Genomic DNA, 23,160 nt, shown 5'->3' with positions numbered 1-23,160 from the left:
AGTGTTGCTCACGGGACGGGACAAGCCTTTTGAAATTCGAGACGGGACGAGACGTAATGCCTTTCTCGTCTCGTTTTCGAGACGAGACACGAGACGGGACGGGACTGCTTTTGAAAAGTCTCGTCTCGTCTCGAATGTCTCGCAAAAATAAAAGCAAAATATTTAATCAGTTGCAAATACTTGTTTGCTTGGAAAAAGGTATTTCAATTAGAAACGTTGATAAGCGCGTGTTAAGTCAAAAGAAGACTATTCTAGAGAGAGGAATGAATGAATACCTAAACGTATTTTCAATACTCTTTCGAAACACAGGGTTACTCCCCATTTTTATTTTTCAATTCATTCCAGGTTAATAACTTTATGTTACGATAGTACTCCACATACTAATACAATTCTGAATAACATCAAGTAAAAGGGCAGGTAGAGAAGGTGGAAGGAGGGGAAAAAATATCGTGGAGTATCTGAGTCCGAGGTTTATCTTGTAAACAAAATCTCAGCTCTATAGGTTGGAAAGATAAACGGACCGACGGATAGGGTTTATTATTATTATTATTATTATTTAATTTTTACATTAAAGGGTGTACAGAAGTGAATGTTATTAGGAAGTAGGAAAAGCATTGTAGGAAACATGGCAGTACAAATTGATAAGGAGTTGTTGGGAAAGTTATTAAGGAGTCCAAGATATTAGCAAGACTAAGAGAAGGAGATAATTAGGGACAAATAATCTTGCATTATCCCACTCCGAACAGCTAAGAGCTAAAGAGGAGGAGAAAATACGGGTATTATGGAAAGAAGTAATTTGGTGATATTAGTGTTTACAGGGAACCATGACAAAATTTTACCACGTGATTATTTGCACGGGTTGCGAAATTTTTAGAATGTTATGGAAATTTCGGAAATGTCTTTGTTGATAAAATTCTTGTTGTTTCCCTCAGGCATTCTACAGGTGGTTGGATTCGATTTTTTTACGTCCGTTTGAAGATTATTTCCAATGCTTTTTTTTTTATTTATTTATTTCTTATTTAAGGAGAATACTATTCCTTGGATTGTAATAACGAAATACTGAGCCTGATATAGAATAGATTTCAAATGAAGGAAGTGCACTAAGTTCTGTATAATCGTCGTAGAAGAAAACGTTGTTCTATGGGGACTCCCCGATGGTACAGTGGTATCGTCGTCACCTTGTAATCAAGGGGTGCCGGGTTTGATACCCGGTGAAGGAACATAGTGATTTGAATCCCACTTTAAAGTGTGGGTCCAGTCCCGATTAGCCTTTCTGTAAATCAGATGAAGGAATGTTGTAGCTGTTCTTTTTATTCTGTGAATTTAGCCTTCAAGTTTATGAGCAAAATACATGTAGTATCTACTGTCTACATTTTCAATCGTTACTAAACAAATTTCACAAAGTAGTTTTATCAAACTTCAGAGGGAAGCTGACACCAATGTCAGGGTGGCGGGAGCCTGTTTACGGCTAGGGTGTATTCCGAGACTATTTTTCGCCGTTCCTCACTGACAGAGGTTTCGCTTTGAACAATGGACACCGTTGCTTCAGGGGGTAAACACCAAACATAGGAGCGAGGTTGACCTGCAGTAGCGGGTAAGTGCCATAAATCCAGGCCTAAAGTAGGAATGAAGGTTGATGCAAGGGAGGGGCAATAAAAATTCTGTAATTTGCTTTGCTTGCTGACAGGAAGTTTTGCAGGAAAAGCTGAAAAGGAAAACGGCAGACTTTGAATGAAAGAGGGACAGTGAACACAAGTGCTTTGTATTATTCGCCGACACACAAGCTTCCATTTTGAAGGTGAGGCTATCAGCAGCGAAGTTATTAGAGGGTTTGAAGCAGTGACGACGCCAGAGGAGGCAGGGGGACGCCCCATGTCAGACACTTCGCCATCCCCCCCCCCCCCCCCGGGCCCTCCAACGGAAGTTAATTAAATATCGAATAATAAAAGAGTTCATTTATAAGAGTATGACGATTTTCACCTTTTCAAAGTGGTGTATTCTGCATGATATCACTTTCCTGCTTATAATACCAACTTGATTAACAAATATTAATTTGTTTAGTATATATACAAGGGTTGGATAAAAAGTAATGGCAACACTGCTGTCCCGTGAAAGGGGCGAGTCACAGCGCCACAACCGTTTCGTGGTTGATAAAAGAATTTCAGACGAGGAAGTATAGTGAGTGGGAGCGATTGTATGTTATTCAGTCAAAAACAGCAGTGCTCTGGAGCAGAGGACGAGAGTGCAAGCGCCCTAACAATATGTTTAGGCAAGAAGAACAACGTCTCTTAGGCAGGCGGTCAACGCAGCCTACTACTGCATCTTCTTGCAACACCAGCTTCGTCTCGCATTAAGAGGGAAGCGACGGCACGTTCTGGCACGGTGTCCCATCATCCTGCTTGACAATGCAAAGTGTCACACTGCGAACACTGTGACGGCGCTCCTGCATAACCGGTAGTGGGAGGTACTGGAACATCCGCCGTATTCACCGGTATGAGACCGTGTGATTACGACCTTTTTGCCAAAATGAAGGAACCACTGGGCGGGAAGCACTACGACACGCGCGAAGCCATCATAACGTGCTATAGGGCGGTCACTGCGGGACATTGACAGAGATAGACCCACTGACGGTGTACGACGCCTTCCATGCGTGTGGCAGAAGGATGTGGATGGGGGGCGATTACATTGAAGGAATGTAACACGTGCTCCTCTGCCAATACAGTCAAGTAGCAATTATACCAGTGTTGCCATTACTTTTTATCCAACCCTTGTATATAGCTATGTGTATGTGACTTTCGTTCAAGATTCGAGCGCCGACCTGGGCATAGGTGATTTCTCATTCATTTATGTCCTGTAATAGCCGAGATTAACCTAAGTTTTAACCAGTCTTAAGAACTGGGAAAAGTGTTGAATGTGGTTGGTTTTAAAACATCACGAATATTTTCAGGACCACAAGACATCTTCTGTAGTACGGGCAAATTATTCTAATCGTGGTCGTTAGTGACAACGCTAATTATTAAAAGACATTCAAAGTTGATTCAAGATTTGGTTGGTTGGTCGATTTGATGTTTTAAGTCCACTTTATGCACAGAAAAGCCAATCGGGATTGGACTTATAGTTTAAAGTGCCTCCACTGGGTATCGAACCCAGGACCAAAGGTGATCGAAGAAAACCCGACACTACATGTCAGTTGTTGTGGATTCATCGCGGTTTCTTACTATTCACGGACTTGAATTTCGAGATGATGAGTCTGAGGAAACCTTAACAAAGGGAATTTCTTCGATACTCTTGAAGCTAATGAGGGGATATTATTTGGAAATTGTATTGAACGTGAACCTTAAAATGCAAATTACACTTAAAATTCGATTCAAAACATATCGCGGGCAGGTAAAAGAATGCTTATTAGGATTTGCCACTCTTCAATCATTGGATGCAGGTTCGCTCTTTCTCGTACATATCAAAATCGAAGAACTTCTTCCCACGAACCCCATAGGTGCCTGTAATTGTGTAGCACAGACATTCGTTGGAGTGGTAGAGTAAGAGTAAGTAATGCCAGGGTCAGAATATTTCTTGAATTATGAGATAACTGTAACCTTTGATTTTTTATCCTCTGATAACATTTCCCTGAAAGGTGAAACACAAATTTTGCCCAAAACTCTTCAGCATTACGAAGATGGTTGTCCTTAAAATCTTTGAAAAGGCTTGCTCGAAACAGGATGCTGGATGCAAACTGCCTCATTTGGCTGTTCTTGCCATTGAGAAGAAATGTCAAGTCCTGGACGTACCAAAGGTGGGCAATGTGTTCTCCAGAGCACATAGAGCAGAATTCTCCTACAGGAGAAGTGCCTCACATTGTTTCTAATACTTAAGAAGATTCATTTCTTCCAACGTCACGTTTATTTTGCAAGAAAATTAAACTCTTCGAAGCATTTTTTCGTCATTTATATTATTATCTTATAACTAAAATATTTATATCAGTAATTTCATCTCAAGAAAGACGCTGAATTATAAAATTATGAATGTCTTCCAATACTGAAATAGGCCACTAGAGACAACGCAACTTACCAATAAAAAAGAATTAATGTCTTTATTAAAACGAATCATGTGGAGATAAACTCGTAATCAAGAAGTAAATTTAGGCAGTAAACGTCCACTCTAAATAAAAGACAAACACAAAACACCATACATGAATATAATAATAATTATTATTATAAGTATTATTATATATGTATATATATGTGTATTGTTTTCGGGCGTTTTAATGTGACTGCCCCCTTACAATATTTTGTTGCCAGCCTTCCGCCCCCCCCAGTCACATTTCCCTGGCGCCGTCACTGGTTTGAAGTAAATTTATTAGGACAAGGAAAGTAACATTAGCTGTTGACAGTGTTGCACCAAAGGACGTGATGTGTGCTACTGTTTGTATAAATTATAGGAAATTTAAGCAAAAAATTATAATTGTTGAGACTTAAGAGTTGTTTCCTTCATTTGATCGTAGGAAGAGGTTTTCTGAGACAGAGTGGGATTATTTTACACATACATGAGAAAGGGTGGTTGTTTAAAGATAGAGACGTATTTTGCTCATTTTTTAAAAGTTCAGATAAAACGAGAATTTAGCCTTACTCTTATGAAAAGAAATAAACGCAGTACAGGGAAAGAATAACTCTTCACATTTCTCGCACCTGGTGGGATGCAACCCACATGCACAAGAGTATTGCAGGAAGTCTATGAACGAGGATGAAGAGGGATATGTGAAATTTGACTTAGCTGCGGGTGAATTAGTGGGTTCTAATATTCTTAAGGTTGATATTGGGTTTTAAGTCCACTTGATTCACAAATAGGCTAAATCGCGAACCGACCTACAGTTTAAAGTGCGATCCGATCCACTTTGTGCCTCCATTGGGTATCGAACGCGGGGACCCTTGATTACAAGACCTCGACGTTATTACTACGTAATCGGGGAGGCATCCAATTTACACAAATATGTTGATTCCAATAACACGTTATATGTATAATCTGATAATGATGCACTTTTGGTGCATCTAAACATATTTTTTTCAACTATAGCATGTCTAAAAGAATCATTGAAGTTGGAATTTTTATAACTTCAGGAGGCACGGCTCTGTAAATGTGCGATATAAAATATATGCAGGTTTGCCTTCTATACGTGGTGGTTTTGTCACGTTTCTTCGCTTCGTACAACATACTCTTTTGCAGGAACGGCTTCTTGCATCCTCCTGGGGCCTTGCTCTAGCTAAACAAAAATATATTTCTTTAGCATAATCGAGGGTTACTTTTTTATGCCGAACAAGGATTTTATATCGATCATACGGCTTTGAATGACAGTATCAATGAAGATTTATGTACACTACTACTTATAATCAGTGGTCAGAAGTAGCGCGCTACTTGTAGCGTCGCTACAGTAGCTAACTACAAAATTTGTAGCTGTAGCCGTAGCGACGCTACATTTTGAGAATTGTAGTTGTAGCGGTAGCGAAGCTACAAAATTCCTGTAGTTGTAGCGAAAATTTCGCTACAGCTACATTTTCTCTCAGCATTTTGAGGTGAATTTTGAATGTGCCAACAGCGTCAGAAAAAATCGACAATAACCTTTAATTTTGCAGAAGGTTCATAAAGACAAAGTCTGTTACATGGAAATACAGATTATCTAGATTATAGATATCTGCATGTTATTTAATTAGTATCTGGATATATAACTAACTGACGTATATGAATATATTCCAGCTAACAGCTACGTTTTTTTAGCTGCATCGCTATTTTTGGGGAGAAACATGCCTCGTTTGCTGCACCGCTGGAAAAAAGTGCCTCGTTTGCATCACCCCCGGAACAAATCCTGTGGATATCCATGGTGTAAGAGGGACCAAAATGTAATTAATTGCTGTGTAAAACACAACTTGCAGTGCAAAAACGAGCGATGGATTTTCCACTGCCCTGACAAAGGAATAGTGCCAGCAATAAATGGTTCTGTACGTTAACAGCATTGATCACTGTCAGTATATAGGATCTCACCAGCAAGAATTTATTGTTTCAAGAATGATAGAGTTTCTGGAATTACAATTATTTTCGCGAAAATATTTGTTCACAAATTTTAAAATTACAATACGTTTAGAACACTCGGGTTTACACGACAGTATAAATATATATATAATCCGTCGCGCAACAGCCCATGAAGGGCCTAGGCGTACCTACCGACTGCCGGTCTCCCTCCCACGCTTTCATTCGTCACCTCTAAGCGTGGAGATCTTCAACCGGTATTGGAATAGTCGGGGGGTCGGCCCGACGTATCCCCAGCCGTTATAGTAGGTCTCCGTGACCGGATTACGCTCACTCACTCGGAGCTCCCCATTTCCTCAATATATTGTTTGGTTTGGTTTGAGTTGGTGTTTTAAGTCCACTTTATGCACAGTAAGGCTAATCGGGGCTGGACCTACAGTTTAAAGTGGGATCCGAACCACTTGTGCCTCCACCGGGTATCGAACCCGGGACCCCTTGATTACAAGGCAATGACGCTACCACTGCGCCATGGGGGAGGCCCTCTGAATATATTGTATCATATTGTAAAAAGTACGTACGAGTTATTGACTTTCCTGCAGAAACGACAATTTTCTTTAGTTAATATACATAGTTTTCAAATTTATGTATTTTTCCTACTTTTGCGTCACTTTTCTGTAACTTTTGCTAATCATGACATCATCATCATTATCCTTCGCCGTTTCCTGCCTCTGACTGGGTCGGCATAGAAGTGAAGCCTCTCCATTATTTCCTGGTCTTCCACCACTCACTCCTCTTTTCACGGTGTTACAATCTTGTCCTCTTCTCCTAACACTCTCCACTATCTGCACTTTCCACCGACATCTTGGTCTCCCCCTTGGCCTTATTCTCACTCCTTGTGCATGGTAAACTCTTACTGGTAGTCTTTCTGCATCCATCCTCTTCATGTGTCCGAACCATCTCATCTGTGCCTGATCTATTCTGTCCTGAAGCTTCACCACACCCACTGTCTGTCGGATCTCCTCATTCCTTATTCTATCCCTTCTAGTCTTCTCCCATAGACTCCTTAAAAATGTCATCTCTTCTGTCTGCATCTTTTTCTTGTCTCTCTATGTCACGTAATTATTGGCACATAGTATGTGTTATATGTTACCTTTTTGCATTTCATAGGTAGTACATCCCTGTTGCATATTAATCTTCGAACGCTTTGATATAGTCCACCACCCATCTGTCCTCTTCTGTTTACCTCCTCGTCTATTCTTCAACTCTTCTCAATCATGACAATGAGGATGAATGGTTTATTTAATTATTCTCTTATCTATACTAGTCGCTTTCTGCCACTTTCGGCTAATTGTGAGCATGAGGAAGAATGATGAATGATGAGCAGTGTGGGAAATGGAGGAGCAGGAGGATCCCATCCTCCCAAATTGGCGTATTTCCTAGTTTTTGTTATGAGTCCATTTTATGCATAGATAAGCTGATCGAGACTGGATCCGAGCCACTATGTGCCTCCGCTGGGTATCGAACCTGGAGCCCTTTTGTAAACAAAGGTTCATTCAAAATGCTGACATCATATCAGTATTAAAAAATGAAATATTTATTCTCAAGAAAAATATGTTGATGTGAACATAAATACGTAATCCTACCAAATTTCATTTGTGTATAGTTGTAATCATTAATTTGGGTAACACCCTAATTGCAATATTCATATATCAAATTTGATTTGAAATGCCACTTGCATAGATATGTTATTCTCAAAAACTATAGTAAAAATAAGTAACTGAAGTAACACAGCTATCAAAATTATCGAATGACGGGAATCATGATAATAAATAACAATCTATTTACCAGTAGTAGGGGATTTTTTTAATATCCACATGGTTATTTTTAAGTTTTTTTTTATACAGAAGTAGCGCAAAAAGTAGCGAAGTAGCGAGTAGCGAACAGGAGTAGCGTAGCGAGCTACTTTTTGGTAAATGTAGCTGTAGCTGTAGCGAAGCTACATATTAAGAAGAATAGCTGTAGCTGTAGCGAAGCTACTTTTAAAATGTAGCGTTCTGATCACTGCTTATAATAATGAGAATAAAATATTAATCAGGAATTTTATTTTTCGTCAAGTGGACTTAACATCCTTTTTTGTTATTTAGCAAATATTCAATTCATCACCTTTTTTGACATTAAACTTCTTGCCAGGACAGTTGTTTTTATGCAAATTTAGGCGATCTTAACTACACGTAAGCTAGATATATTACTATTCTTCTAAATCTTTGTAACATTTCATGTAATAACAATAATAGAATTGATTAATTTACATATTCAAGTGAATAGACCTATGAATTATTTTAATGTATTAATTTAAACATTTGCTTAATTGTTGTCGTTAATGTTATTATTATCATTTTCTCTGAAACACTTGGCTCGGACACCCTCCCCCAACATATATTTCTAGATGCGTGCCTGCCGAAGGATAAATTAGATCAAGCGGTGGTGGTATCTGACTTAGAGGCTAAAGAGAAAACAAAGAAGTATGTGCGTCATAAGCTGAGCATAAGAAACAGCACAATATCACAAAGAAACACTTTTTGAAACTTATGTCATAGAATATGTTTAACAATATTAAAAACAATAAATGCTTTCTATTTGTAATATACTAAGTATTGCAATTTTAAATAGTCTTTTGTGTTCGTACTACACATTTAAAAACTTTTTTGTTGCTCCCGAGCGCCAAGCTTAGAATTTAAAGAAGAAATGTACATTTTCATAGTGCACGGAAGTTCGACATTCAGAAAGAAAGAAGGTCTAGTGGAAAACATTTCAAAACTTCCAAAAGGTATAGCAGTAATGAAAAGAGCACTCTTGTATGGAAGCCAGAAAAACCACAAGGTAGATTTCATAAGATATCTAGCAATCAGTAACCAACAAACTGCATTTTTAATATTAATGTCCTCATGATTAACGAACCTTATTTATTCTCACCACGCAATGGGTAAAATATTTGGAGCTTTATCCCACTTTCCGGAAAAATATTTCGTGTTTCTGCTACTTTTGACTTTTGTTGGCATGATATCTCGGATCACTTTTACGAGACGAGACGAGACAAAACGAGACGAGACGGGACAAACGAATATTTTCGAGACGAGACACGAGACGAGACAGCATTTTCACGAGACGGGACGGGACAGACCAAAGTCTCGTCTCGTCTCGTCTCGTGGGCAACACTACGTGGGCAACACTAATTTAAAGTTCATGTGGCACAATTCAGAGTAAACTTTACAAGAGAAGCAAAATAATACATTAGATCATCTTAAGCAAAATTATTAGGGGGCTCTGTTCCACATCGTTAACATTGGGGGGAAAGACTCGAGCCCCCCCAAGCCCCATAGAGTCGGCGCCTATGGTGTTAGTGGACTCTGAAGTAAGGATCCTGAAGTGAAAGACGCAGAAACATTGAAATTTAACCCTTAAACGACCGAGCGTGTTTTCCCGGTAAACGCACGAACGACCGAGGCGTTTTCAGCGGGAATTTTAAATTTTCGCATGCTTTTATATAAACTTTTATATCTCTGGAACCAAGAACGCTGGAGTTACAAATTATACCTCGTTTTGTTCAGTACAGATGTGGCTATAAGCCTATGACATAAAAACCAAATTTTCCGATATCGGGTAGAAGAAGAAGAAAAACTTGTTTTCTTTCACGATATGTGAAAATCGACGGGCTTCCACACGGCGATGCCGCAACGTAAATGTGCAAAATTTTTCCCTTGGTAAATGTGCCATTACAAATCCCAAAACTGAGAAAATAGCGATAATAAAATTTAAGAAAAAAAAAATGGAACGAGATTTTCGGAGGGCTGCCCTCCCCCCCCTCCCAATATAACCCAAATGAAATTAAACCTTACTGATTGTTTATCACATACCTCAAGACTCATGCAGAACTAAAAACATGTATATCCGAACAAAAACAGAGTCACAGTATGTCCCAAAAGTCAGACACCACACGTAAAAGCATCTTGTCACCTATAGGGGACAAGCTGTTGTTGGAGTAAATACTTGCTATCCCCTATAGGAGACAAACGGTCGTCTAAGGGAGTGAACATAGTCATCATATCATCTCCATGTAAAAAAATGTAGTAAGTCGATCTTACCAATACACAGAGATATAAAAAAAAGGTAAAGTGCTCCCCTGTGCATAGCACCACGCCATGAAGGCGTATAGGGGGTGTGGGGGTAACGCCCCACACTTTCTTGATTCGTTCGTGAGTGGGGGTGATGTGATCAGCATCACGCCCCTGACCGCCTTTACCCCCCAGGGTTTCCCCCTGGTACCCATGTTATTCGACGCTGGGTGGGCGCCGGGGCCGCTTCCATCGTTAGAAAAGTTCCCGGATTTGAACCGGCCGGGGATCGAACCCGGCACCTTTAGCATGGTAGTCAGACGCGTTACCGACTGAGCCACCGCGGCCACGTGATATATGGATATGAAACAGTCAGGGGTGCCCATCTTCCCCAAGGCCTATGACGCACTCCCCCATAAGGTAGAACACTCCCCGTCCTTTAATGCTGAATTATTTAACTCTATTTCTTTTGGTGAGACAAAATTTGCGGAACAATCAGTGATGTGCCGTAGACTATAAGTTTACGTCTACATGCGTTGTCTTGTCTACACGTAATCTACGCGTAGATTACATTGGGTTGTAGTTTACATAGACTACGTAGACACTCTAAAGTGCATTAACATTAATTTTCAAGGGTTTCATGAAATCAAAGTGACATTTTCAACTATCTTGATTCCTAACGAAATGAAAAGAACCCTATTTACAACAAAATTTCTCTTCTCTTCTATTATCAACTATGGAAGAAGATAAATAGTATGCAAAAAACAACAACAGATGGCAGTCGTGAAGCAAGAGTGGTCTTTTCCCCATAAAACACTACAATATTTCCTATCTTAGGTTTCTTCCTAGGTGAGAAATTGTTCGAATTTGGAAGAAAGGGTATGAGAAGTTCTCCTCACACATCAGCAACTGATACGTAGTATAATTTTATTTTAATTCCACGGCGCCCTTTGCTACGTTATCACGCCATGTTGTTTACATAGATTACGTCATATACGTGTATAAAATAGTCTACGTGTAGAATGTAGACTATCGTTGTTTACGCGTAGACGCACATCACTGGGAACAATATAATACAGGCTTATTTAAGCAATGCATGCTTACTTTAGATATTGTTTACAATATAGACATTTACATGTATATTGTATATTACTTTGACATTAATAAAATAATATTTTGTGATAATAACTTCTGACGTTGCACAGTTGTTGCAGCAAATTTATTGATAATTTCCTCTTTTTGAACCACTTTTAAAATATCGGACTCACAGGATTGAATTAAAGTAGACATTAACCACTCATCGGCCATACACGGACGTAGTCTGTTTTTAATGATTACTATGGCACTTATTGTGCGTTCTGCATTGCAACCTGTCACTGGTATGGAGATCAGAATTTTATACAATACTTACAAATTTGGAAAGGTCGAAAACTGGACAATAATGTAAACAGGACGCCCCTTCCGATTCTAAAGGCATAGGATGTGGTGTTTCATTTCAACTCCATTGCCGCGATCACCCACAGGCCGTGTCCAAAAGCGAGCATCCTCCGAGTATGGTCTTGGAGTGCGGTCTTCAAGTCGTGGACTGGAAGTGCTGTCTTTCGAATTGTACTTCGACTGCAGCGCAAATACGACCAGTAGATAAAACTGAGTACTCGTTGTTTTCCTCGCCATTTAAAAACTTGTTTTTTCACAATAGAAATCACATAGCATTTTCAAATGCTCGTACACATACATTTCCACACATTATAGAAGAACTATAACCAACAACTTGCTTTCCAATAACGTATATCTAAGCCAAGCGTCAGGCTAAGTTTGCAGCAGGTCTTATGTATCAATCCGCGCGAAAACTGAGCACAGAATCCTCCGTGCCAGTCTTTCCTCAACCGCCGAGCTGCTTACATCGCAGACACTGAGAAAATCCACAGTATTGCCAACCGCACAACACGTCAAAACCCGCATGCATGTCAAGCGGAATATATTTGTGTTTCTTTTTGTCTCCTGAAACATAACATTTTAGAAGTACTCTCGGCGCATAAATTATTTAAAAAATGTGTCATTACTTAATATAAATGCGAAGTATCTTCGAAACATGAGAGCATGTGCATGGACGTCCGCAGGATTTTTTCTAGGGAGGGGCAAGGAAGGTATTTTTCCCAGGGGGGCAAACAAGTCACATTTCCCCCCAAAAGAGTGTAGTTCCCTAAAAAACGTTGCTTAAATTTGAATTTATGGTGTTAATGCAATAATTAACACATATTATTGTGGCTAAAATGAAACTATATGTGTGAAATACATAATTTTTGGCTGACTTTCACTTTCCAGGGGGGGCACGGCCCCCTTGCCTCTCCACCTTCCGGACGCCCATGAGCATGTGTCTATTTTTCGAGCTCGGAAAAATAAAAAATATAGATAGAAGTAAACAACGACAGGCCCTCTTGAATTTAATGACAATTTTTTTGTTTTTTTGTTTATAAAAAATACATTTATGAAAACCTTTGTTACTGTAAGACACACGCACTTCAAGTTATACCAGCAAAAGAAAAGCATGATTTGTTATTTGGGATATATACAATCAGGTGCATTGTCTGCTGCTATTACTTTGGTTTCAATTTATGAATAACTTCACTAAACCAGGATTCAAATCTTGGTCTGTCCATTTCTTGCTAATCATCCATCCCTTTCTTTGCACGGAACAGTAAATATGCGCCTTCAACAAAGACTTCATTGCTGTTAGTGGGTGAAACAATAAGCCTCCCCCTTCCCCTCTCCCTTTCTCGTCGGTTTCTTCAGCCCTGGCGGTGGTTTTGCACGGTGGTATATATAAAAAAAATTCAACGTAATGCCCACGCCCCTCCCAGAGTTAAAGTATGTCTGGTCCAAATAATAAACATGTTTCTTCTCACGGGGATATCTTTTAATACCGGGGACATTCTTTTGTCGTCAAACAATCGTTTCCTCTTCCTAAACTCAAACCGCAAATCATTCAACACCCGGGATACAGTTCGTGCGCACATTCACGGCAAATCACCTCACGCCCTGTTTTACTTTGATCTTGTTTCCGTAAGGAGGATTATGCATTTTAAACAACTTGCTTGATTTGAAGAGCTTTTCCCTTCGGATGAAGCCCACAATAATACTCGCTGAACAGAAGACCTTGATTCAGCCATTCTCGCCGCTGTATAGCACGATTATTAATCACAATAAACATAGGGTTAAAATAGTGGGATGTGCAACACTGGTATCACGGATTCCACGCGCTCTGCAACGTATTCAGTCTTGCTCGACTCGCACTTGGATTTCAGTGATTCCTCAGCGCAATACAAACTCCAGTTGGTGAATCTGCGGATCCAAGTTCGTCTGCACAGTGATTGCAACCGATCAAGTCCACACCTGCTAATGGATGTATTATTTTGTCTGTATTTTACAAATTAAATAACAGTTTTCTTGCAAGTATGCAGTTGTGTACGAATTGAACCCGTCTCAGTGGAACTATATTCTGCGCGCACGTTTGGATCTACATATGCGAGAACCTGCTGCAAGGTTAACCTGACGCTTGGCTTACCTGTGCTGCTCGTTTTCTACTTCCGTGATTTTAAACAAATTAACAACGAGTGTGGAAACCACGTGACCTAGTCACCAACCATCTGTACTGCACGCTGTCTACTTGCGTACTTCTGTTCTTGGCGCTTTCGAACTGTACTAATGTGGACAAGGAAAACTGTGTACGCTCAGGTTGCGACTCGAACCCAAAGCCTTCCGTGGAGAGATCACAGATCCTGGCAAGAAAGCGTGTTGGGAGGGGTTCTGTCGCACTCTCCCCCCCCTCCCCATGGAAATTGGCACCGTTCGTTTCAGGTTTCAAAAAAACACAATGCTTGTTACTTTTAAACTTTAAAAAAATTGAGATAAAATGAAGAAACATATTTTTTATATTCGACCATTTAGGTCAAAGAATAATGGTTCCACAACTTTCAAAATTCAAAAATAAGATTTGTACGCGAGAGGTCACACAATATATAAGCGCTATTCACAGGATGTTTACATTTCTGTGCTTCCTTGGCGCTGGCGGGGGCTGTACTTCCGGTTTTGAAAAGAATAACATTGAATTCAATGGTGTAAAGGCAGTGTATTCGGAAAAGGCGACAATATTTGTGTGGCATTTGGTTTCAACATGAGATAGGGAACAAACAATTGTTCTCAGGTATCTATGCATCGTTTTCAGACAGACCCGATATAGAAAGATCAGTGGATTTAGGCAGTAAGGCGAAAAGATTGGACACAAACACGTGGGAGTAGGCTCTGCAGTCGGCACTTCATCAAATCAAATGAAAATATTTTACATGTTTCGAAAATTATAATTGTCTAACGCACATGTGTTGATTAAATTTAAAAGTTGGAACTATTTATAATCATATTATTTTGGTTGTTGATAAGCGCTCTCTCCATGGGCGTCGGTAGGTCAGTCGACCCCTCCTCCCCCCTCTGGAAATTGGCATCCTTCATTTCAAGTTGCAAAAAAGCAGGAAGTTTGTTATTTTTATTGTTAATAACAGAAATAGAGTTAACTTGGTTAGTATTCGAACAGAGTAATCAAAGTAAAATATGCATTAGATCGAAAAAATTAGTGAAAAATACAGGAACCAGTATTTTTTTTCAATTCAAAGAATAAATGGTTTCACAGTTTTCAGAATTCGAAAAATTATAATTTTAGATGAAGTCACACAATATAAACTTTGTGAGTTTTTTTCTAACTTCTAAAGTCCTTTCTTGAACGACACTTACAAAAGTTAATAAGAAACTACAATATGCGTGTATTTCAGTATAGTAACTATGAAATGTAAAAGTATTAATGGAAAATAGTTGTGCTGGATATTCACTCGGGATCGAATAGCATGATAATAATAAACAAACAACAACAATAATATAATAATTAAATTAGAATAAAATGTATTTAATTGGGTATTAGTATATAAAAATAATTTTAACCTTAGTAATTACTATTATTTCTTTCACTGTTGTGATCGAAGTATTTCAATGTTTATAATGAATGTAAGCTTCATTTCAACTTGGAGAAGACTTTTCAAAAACGAAACTGATGGTGGAAGATCACCATTGACTTGGAAAATATTAGTATTGTCCCTTGTTTATATCTGCATCCAAACGATCCAGGAAATCGCCAATCTTTTCTAGATACCTTTGTTTCTGTACATCACTGAAGTGTACATTTCAAGTGATCCATTTTGTTTCCGATTTTTTATAAGAAAATAAGCTCGGTGACGATCTGTATTCCACTTGTTTACATTGGAAAATTCGCCAAACCGGAAGTTCTTTCCCCGCCCTCAATAATCGAATTGTCTTATCGATCATTTTTTGTTTACTCAGGAATAACCCCTAATGTTTTCAACTTTTTCTTGAACGCAGTGTGTACAAATTTAATATGCATTTACTTCAGTACACTTACTGTATGAAATGTAAATTAAAAAACAATCAAGAAACAGTTGTACTGCCCCTGCATATTCACCGATTTGGTGCCTCTAGTAGAAGTATCGCCAATGAGAAAATAGTAATCAAAATAATACAATATAATAATTATTAATGTTAGCTTTTATCATAGGGCTGACCCCATAGGCGCCGACTCCATGGGGCTTAGGGGGGCTCGAGCCCCCCCAATGTTAATGATGTGGGGGCAGAGCCCCCCAAATAATTTTGCTTAAGAGGATCTAATGTATTATTTTTCTTCTCTTGTAAAGTTTACTCTGAATTGTGCCACATGAACTTAACTTTAAATACACATTTGAAATGTTCTAGACCATCAACTTTGGGGGGCTGAGACCGCTAAACCATCAACTTTTGGGGGGGCTATGACCGGAGAAGCAAAACACAATACTTACTACTATATACTAAGTATATAATCATTATTTACTATTATACATATATTAATCAGAGACATAATGAATTTAGCCGATGACTTGTTAAAGACTGTTTGGGAATCCCCTAAAAGAATGCAAATATTTAGGAATATTATTGATGTGAATGACAAGGCTGGCCATACTGGACTGCGACCACTTTGCCCTCGTCGGTGGACGTTGAGAGCCTCCAGTATGCAACAGATCTTAAGGAACTATGAAAACCTTCTCAATTTTCTTGAGAAATTTTCTGAAGAAGATTCTACTGACGCAGCATCAAAATGTGCTGGATATCTGGAGGGAGACAATGCTTCACTTCAAGACATTTTTCTTTCTCTCCCTCTACTGCCATGTGATGGGTCCAATAGAAGAGGTAAACTGTAAGATTCAGTCTCCTCGCATTGGTGCTACAGAAGTGGAATCAAAACTAAAATACTTGAGTGACATCGTTCAAGAAAAGCGAATGTGTTTTGAGCAGTTCTGGCTGAAATGCACAGAGGGCAAACCGAGCCTCGTTGATGAGCCAGAATTGCCCAGGCAACGTCATGTCCTTAAGAGCTTGAAAATCATGATGCTGCCAAACATCACAAGTTATATACTCCAAAATAGTATTATAAATCAATATGCACTGACGTGTGTGACACAGCAAAATCATGTGTTAAACAAGGACATGAATCTACAGGACTACAAAAAGTAACAGCCGTAGAGAAAGAGTGCATCTCAGCTGTGAACAGTTGCACAACAAACTTTCAGGAAACGTGAGAATTCTTTCACCAAGATTTGGATGCCGATAGGCTCTCCTTACACATGTCCATGCTTGATGATATCGCCAAACAGAAAAAAGTGGTTCTAACTACCATGCGTGACATAAGGAAGTTTCTTTTGGAAGAAAGCAACCTCCAGAAGCCAAATTCATGATGGTCCTCCGCACTGCGCCAGTGACGACAGCCACAGCCGAAAGGTCATTCAGTGCTATTAGCCGACTAAAGACATATTTGAGATCTACAATAGGGCAGAAGAGACTAAGCAGCTTAGCGGTACTCCACATACATCAAACTGTGCTTGATAATTTGGACCTGAGACCGCTCGTTGATAAGTTCATAAAAAATAACCTACTGCGTAGAGCAACTTTTGCTTTATTTTTAAATCATTATCATATGTTTTGTTGTGTATGTCACTTTATATCTTAGTGTACATGCTATTTTTTATTATTGCAAAATTAAATTTAAAAAGTAAAATATTGTAGCAAGAACAAAAAAGTAAAATTATTTTCCTGCGATTTGTGTTAGCATTTATGTAAATAATTAAATAAAACTGTTAAATATTCGTTATTTTATGGGTTATTTGCAACCCATCACATGTCTGTTGCGGACATTAAAACACACCCATGCCCTCGCCGGGACTCGAACCCGATACCTCTGGATCAAAGCAAGTTGAGTCGACCACCCTCTGGATCAAAGCAAGTTGAGTCGACCACCCTCTGGATCAAAGCAAGTTGAGTCGACCACCCAACACGCTCGGCTACCGAGGCCGGCATAAAACTGTTAGGTTGATTGGTCTCTTAATGTAAATGCATAATTTTCAATAAAAATGTTAATTGTTATCTAAAAAAAAAATGAGCAGACACAAAAGACATAAAGAGACTTTGAAACATTTTCTAAACGTTTTTCATGTTACATTTCATTTGCTTGAGGAATATAATAGCTGCTTAAAACTGCTATACAAAGACGTAATTTTTATTTTTAAAAAGGGAGGGAGTGAGTCATTCATTCATTTATTTCAGTGATCAGAGCCCCCCCAATAATTTTGACAAGTCGGCGCCCCTGGCTGACCCCCTCGTCCATAATTCCTGGCGATGCATATGAGTGGAAATGCTATTTTTGCTTAAAATTTGTTTTGGAAGTATTTATACCGGAAGTGACGTTTACTTGATCAGCGTTTGTAAATGAAGAAGAAGAAGAAAATGTTTTGTAAAATGTGCACCCTGTGCATTAGTAATAATCTGTGGTTTAACGGCGAGTTTTGACTACAGAGAAGATAATTTTATAAAATTATAAAGTTATCTTCTCTGTGTTTTGACCATAGTATCAAGGAATATAGCATAGTATGTCTATGGTTTTGACCAATAATTATTGTTGTGAGTAGTTTTTACTGATTTGAATTGGAATTTGTAGCTTTTATTTTAGCCTCAATATGCAAGTTTAATGAAACGCTCCTTGTGTGTAGCATAGCTGAAATCGAAAAGAAAAAATCCACGTTCTTTGATTTCATATTTGTTACTTAGCGTAGTTCGTTATATCGGAGAGACATTACTTCATCTTTACAGAAGAAACTACGGTAATAATCTGATATTCCCCGGACAGATTTCTTCATTTTTACAGAAGAAACTACTTACGGTAATAAGTTTCTGTAGCATTGTCTAACATCTGGAAGGTGTTTTGTGAAATGTGGGAGTGTTTCATAGCGGAAATTCAACCACTGACGCATAGCCTCACGAACCATTTCCAGTAAGGTTAGGTTAGGTAGGGTCACGTATAGGTTACAATAGTTAAAAATTGGTTTCGAAAAAAATATGCGTGGCCCCACACGCCATTCTCGCATAGCCCCACGAATCATTGACACATAGCCCCACAAACCATTTGCGGAAACTGCGTTCTTCAGTTACAAAAATACTTTTTTTTTAAAAAAAAAAATCGCAATTACTTTCATAAAAAAAACGTGAATGCACCTTCAGGAATGTTCCGCGATGCAGATGGGTAAGTACGAATGTCAAAAATTCACAAAATGAGTTATAGGTGTCCGGGGACTATCAGATTTTTACCGAAACGACTTACGGAAATGAGTTTCTCTAAGGTTTCCAACGTTCGTCGCGGTATTTTCTTTCATCGTGGAATCTATTGACCAGGAAATCATGTATTTTATTTTCTTGTAGTTTACGGTTATTACAAGCATAAGAAAACAGTTTTTCTTTGTGATGTTTCAGCAGAACACACGCTCCTTTCATCAGACATTTATTTTCATTTTGACTAAAGATACAGTTATAACAATGGTTAGTAATTTTTTTAAACAAAAAGAATCCGTTATATAATGGATGTTGTCAATGTTACATTGTTGTAATATAGTAACTTAACTGAAAAAAGCAGTCTGTTTTATTTTTATTTTTATTTGAGATTTTTTAAAAAATTATGAATCCCAAATATCATCAGGTAATTCAAATTCATTATTGTTTTCATAAATGTCTGATGAAAGGAGCGTGTGTTCTCCTGAAACGTCACAAAGAAAAACTGTTTTCTTATGCTTGTAATAACCATAAACTACAAGAAAATAATTCTATAATGCAAGCAATGTGTACATACAAGAAAAACAATCATGTATTTTTTCAAGAGGAATATCTCACCGACCCACAAGTGCCATTGCTTTCGCTACGTGAACCGGATGCCTCATACGTTTGAAGACGTAACCCCCTGTCAGTGTTTCCAACCCCACTTTTTTTTAACTATGCTTGCCTAACCTAACCTTATTGGAAATGGCATATTTTGCCATATTTAGCTATTTCTGCATGATAGAGCATATTTTGATCTATTTTCAGTCATATTCAGCATATTTTTGCTTTTTCAAGAAATATACAGTTATTTTCGAAGTGGATTCGTTCTTACCCCCAGGCTCAATCGAGGTTGTTTTTTTTTGGTAACGGTTCCGATTGTTTTATGATTTCTCCTAGCACAAAGGCTAGTTATCGTAGAATTTTGGAAATCATCGTCACACAAAATTTGAACCTTCCTTAAAGTAATGAGCACTGTTTGGACTCGAAGAAAAGCTATTTACGTTGAAAAAAACAACTTTAAAATTACCTTACGTACTTCTCATGGAAAAGATATTCTCCGTCGACAAGCGACAGTAAATATCGTGTTCCCCTGTGCTTAGCACCACACCATGAAGGCGTATAGGGGGTGCGAGGGTAACTCCCCACACTTTCTTGATCCGGTCGTGAGTGGCGGTCATGTGATCAGCACCAAGCCCCTGACCGCCTTTACCCCCCAGGTACCCATGTTATTCGAAGCTGGGTATGTGCCGGGCCTGCTTCCAACGTTAGAAAATTTCCCGGATTTGAACCGACCTTGGATCAAACCCGGGACCTTTAGCATGGTAGTCAGACGCGTTACCAACTGAGCCACCGGGAATGAATGAAGAAGTAAATCGGAACCTTAGTAGAATGCATAGGGACTTTATTTTAATGCTAAGGGAACCAAACCTAACCTGCCTAACCTAACCATGAAAGCATATATTGAACAAAACCTTAAGTAATCGCTAAAACTCCACAGTATGTGTTAACAGACGTACATCGAAATCGAACCATGTAAAAATTGAATTTGTAGCATGATGAAGTTGCAATAAAACAAAAGGAAGTTGGGCCTTTTTTTTTTTTTTTTGACTGGAGCAAAATCTTTTTTTATTTTCATTTGAAAATTTACAGAAAGTATTCATTGTAGACTGCAACTCAGGGCCCATAAAGTGAACCAAAAATATCTCAGCATTTAGATATTGATGTTTGAAACAGTCCAGTTATGAGAGCATATTTTTCAAATTATAGTGCATATTTTGTACAATTTTAGGTCATAAGAGCATATTTTATTTTGGTGATTTTTAGGTCATAAAAATCCTAGTCCTAGTTGTTACTATCTGTTCGAAATTGTACCTTATAGGATATCAGCAGAAACTTCCATTTCTTCTTCCCTATTTTTCATAATGCACAGACATTTTTTTTGCATGGTTTGATTTCTAATTATGTCTCTTAACACATACTTCAATGTCTTAGTGATTACTTAACTTCGTGCTTTCTGTAGAACAACTTTTCCTTCCGTATACTCCTGTATGGTTCTTTGTTTGCGAGCAACCATTCATTTACTGTCGTCTTGGACACGGACTTCTGTTGCTATCTACTTAACATGCGTGGGGTGTGAAGAGTGTAATTATTTTCTAATTGCTTTCGTTGTTAGACAAGGCAGGTCAGGTTTAAGGCTCTCCTCTTAGCATTAATAAATATCCTTAATCCTAACGTTATTAGGTGGTTCAGATTTATGGCTCTCAGCATAAAAGTAACATCCCTAAATACAAAGGTTGGTCAAAAAGTAACGCACAATCCACTGTAGCTCAGGAATGGTAAGAACTAGGGAAATGAAATTTTGTAGGTAGAAGCAGTGATCCTTTGGAAATGTCACTCAATGTATGATCCATGTGCTTGACTACACTGTAGCCAACTTTGTTTCCATGACACAAATGCACATTCGTAAAGCTCTTGAGATTGGTCTTTACACTACTTTTTCACACACGCAATGAGCTTGTTGTCATCTCCAAACTGTTTTCCATGCAGATGAGCCTTCAGTTGTCCAAACAGATAGAAATCTGATGGCACTAGGTCAGGACTGTATGGGGTTATGGCACCACTGTCAATCCCAGATGGCCAATCTTCTGAACTGTCATGATTGCAGCATGCGGTATTGTGATGCAACTTGATGTCCGTTGCACGTAACTCTGGCCTCTCTGTTCGTGATTATGTTAATTAGGTGTTGGTTAGGTGGTAAAGGACCAACGCTTCTACATACAAAATTTAATTTCCCTAGTTCTTACCATCCCCGAGCTACAGTGGATTGTGCGTTACTTTTTGAGCGACCTTTGTATTTTAAGTACCTGATCATGTAATATCTGTTCTCTAGCACAAAACCCCTTTCAATCCTTCCATCAAAATTTGCCAAAACTTGTGTCCAAGTTGGCTAGAAACTAAGATCACCTGCCCATGCAAGCTACACTTCAAACTATAATTTCTCTGGTAACTAATACTAAATCTTTTGAATATGCTGATTAGTTTCTCCAAGCTTTGAACTTACTTCCACAATCATTTCTAGCATTCTAAAGCACTTCTTAGTACTGCTATTAATCTTGTAAAAAATCACTAAACATTTGGAACTGTTACCAAAAAATCAAGGTTATAGAGTGTGAAGTATTCTTCCCATCGATGTTATTATTTTTCTTCAGTTTCCCAGCATGCAGATGAATTGCAATGTGTTCTTCAATTTTAAATTCAAAAGTTCCTGATGTTAATTTTTACAAGATATTTTATTTCCAAGTTCTTGTTATAATTGAGAAGTCCAGTACATGCCATTATTCCTTCGAACCTTTTACTTCAGAAATTGTGAAAGTTTGAAAGTATTCTGAAATGGTACTATTTTTTATGCAAAGTAGGACTTCAGTGTTGGAGTTCATGTTGCCATTTTCATGTCATTTACCACTTGTTCTGAACTGAAGGAACTTTCACATTGTATCCTAGCTGCCTAACCTACTCATGCGCAACTTCATTGCCAATTGTTGCTATGCAGAAAGGGACAAAATATTAGTTCCTGAACTTACAACAGGCACCAGAAAATTGGTTGCATTCATAGGCACGAGCATCTCTCAAAATATTTCAAGATCTTAATGTTTGCAGCTTTATGACATGCACCAAGTTGATTTTGTGTTTCTCTACAATTCTGAAAAGACAATTTTTTTGAGACATGGTTGTCAGTTACCTCACATTTATTGCATTTGCTCTAGGGTGACCAGATTTTGTGAAATTAAAAGCATTACATCCATGGATACAGAGGATGAGGGGTGGATTGCAGCTGTAACTAAAAATGACACGGTCAAGTGCACTCACCCTCCCCTCTTTGGCAAAGGAAAAGTCATGCTTCTTGCATGTCTCCTGAAATATTGCACAATTCTCTCTAATCTGTTTTCTTCTTGATTTGATTTTTGTTATGTAACGTCATTTTTCTCTCACTTTTGGCTAATTGCAACAATTAATATGATGCCCTCATGTCTGCTTAATATAAAAACTATTTACTTGCTTATTGCTAGACTAAAGTAAAGTATTGGTTGGAATTCATCTACTGATACCAACCAATACTTTTCCGTTTATTGGTCTTAACGGGGTCCATAAAAATACTTTCACGGAGTCCATAAAAATACCGCGCAATACTTTCACGGAGTCCAATTATCCTGGAAATTATGCAAAATGTCAACTTTTTTAAAAAAAATGGAAGAAAAAATATATTTTGTGATTATATAACATCTATTTTCATATTCTCATG

General features: G+C 38.3%; 1 protein-coding gene across 2 annotated transcripts in view; it reads left to right on the top strand.

Annotated features, from left to right (window-relative positions):
* LOC145981883 (phospholipid scramblase 1-like) overlaps positions 1-23,160 on the top strand; it is an 87,336-nt gene that overhangs the window by 44,694 nt on the left and 19,482 nt on the right. Inside the window, exon 1 of one of the 2 annotated variants that reach the window (XM_083115364.1) lies at positions 18,051-18,173. The exons of the other annotated variant lie outside the window; for it this stretch is intronic. The gene's annotated coding sequence lies outside the window, so the exon portion shown is untranslated. Of the gene's footprint in view, positions 1-18,050; positions 18,174-23,160 lie in introns of those variants that run through there. 2 annotated transcript variants of the gene reach the window in all.

The sequence above is a fragment of the Lepisma saccharinum genome, chromosome 30, assembly GCF_977018435.1.
Source record: "Lepisma saccharinum chromosome 30, izLepSacc3.1, whole genome shotgun sequence".
Taxonomy (NCBI): domain Eukaryota; kingdom Metazoa; phylum Arthropoda; class Insecta; order Zygentoma; family Lepismatidae; genus Lepisma; species Lepisma saccharinum.
Note: the sequence above shows the minus strand (reverse complement) of the source record. Positions and strands in the feature narration are given on the sequence as shown.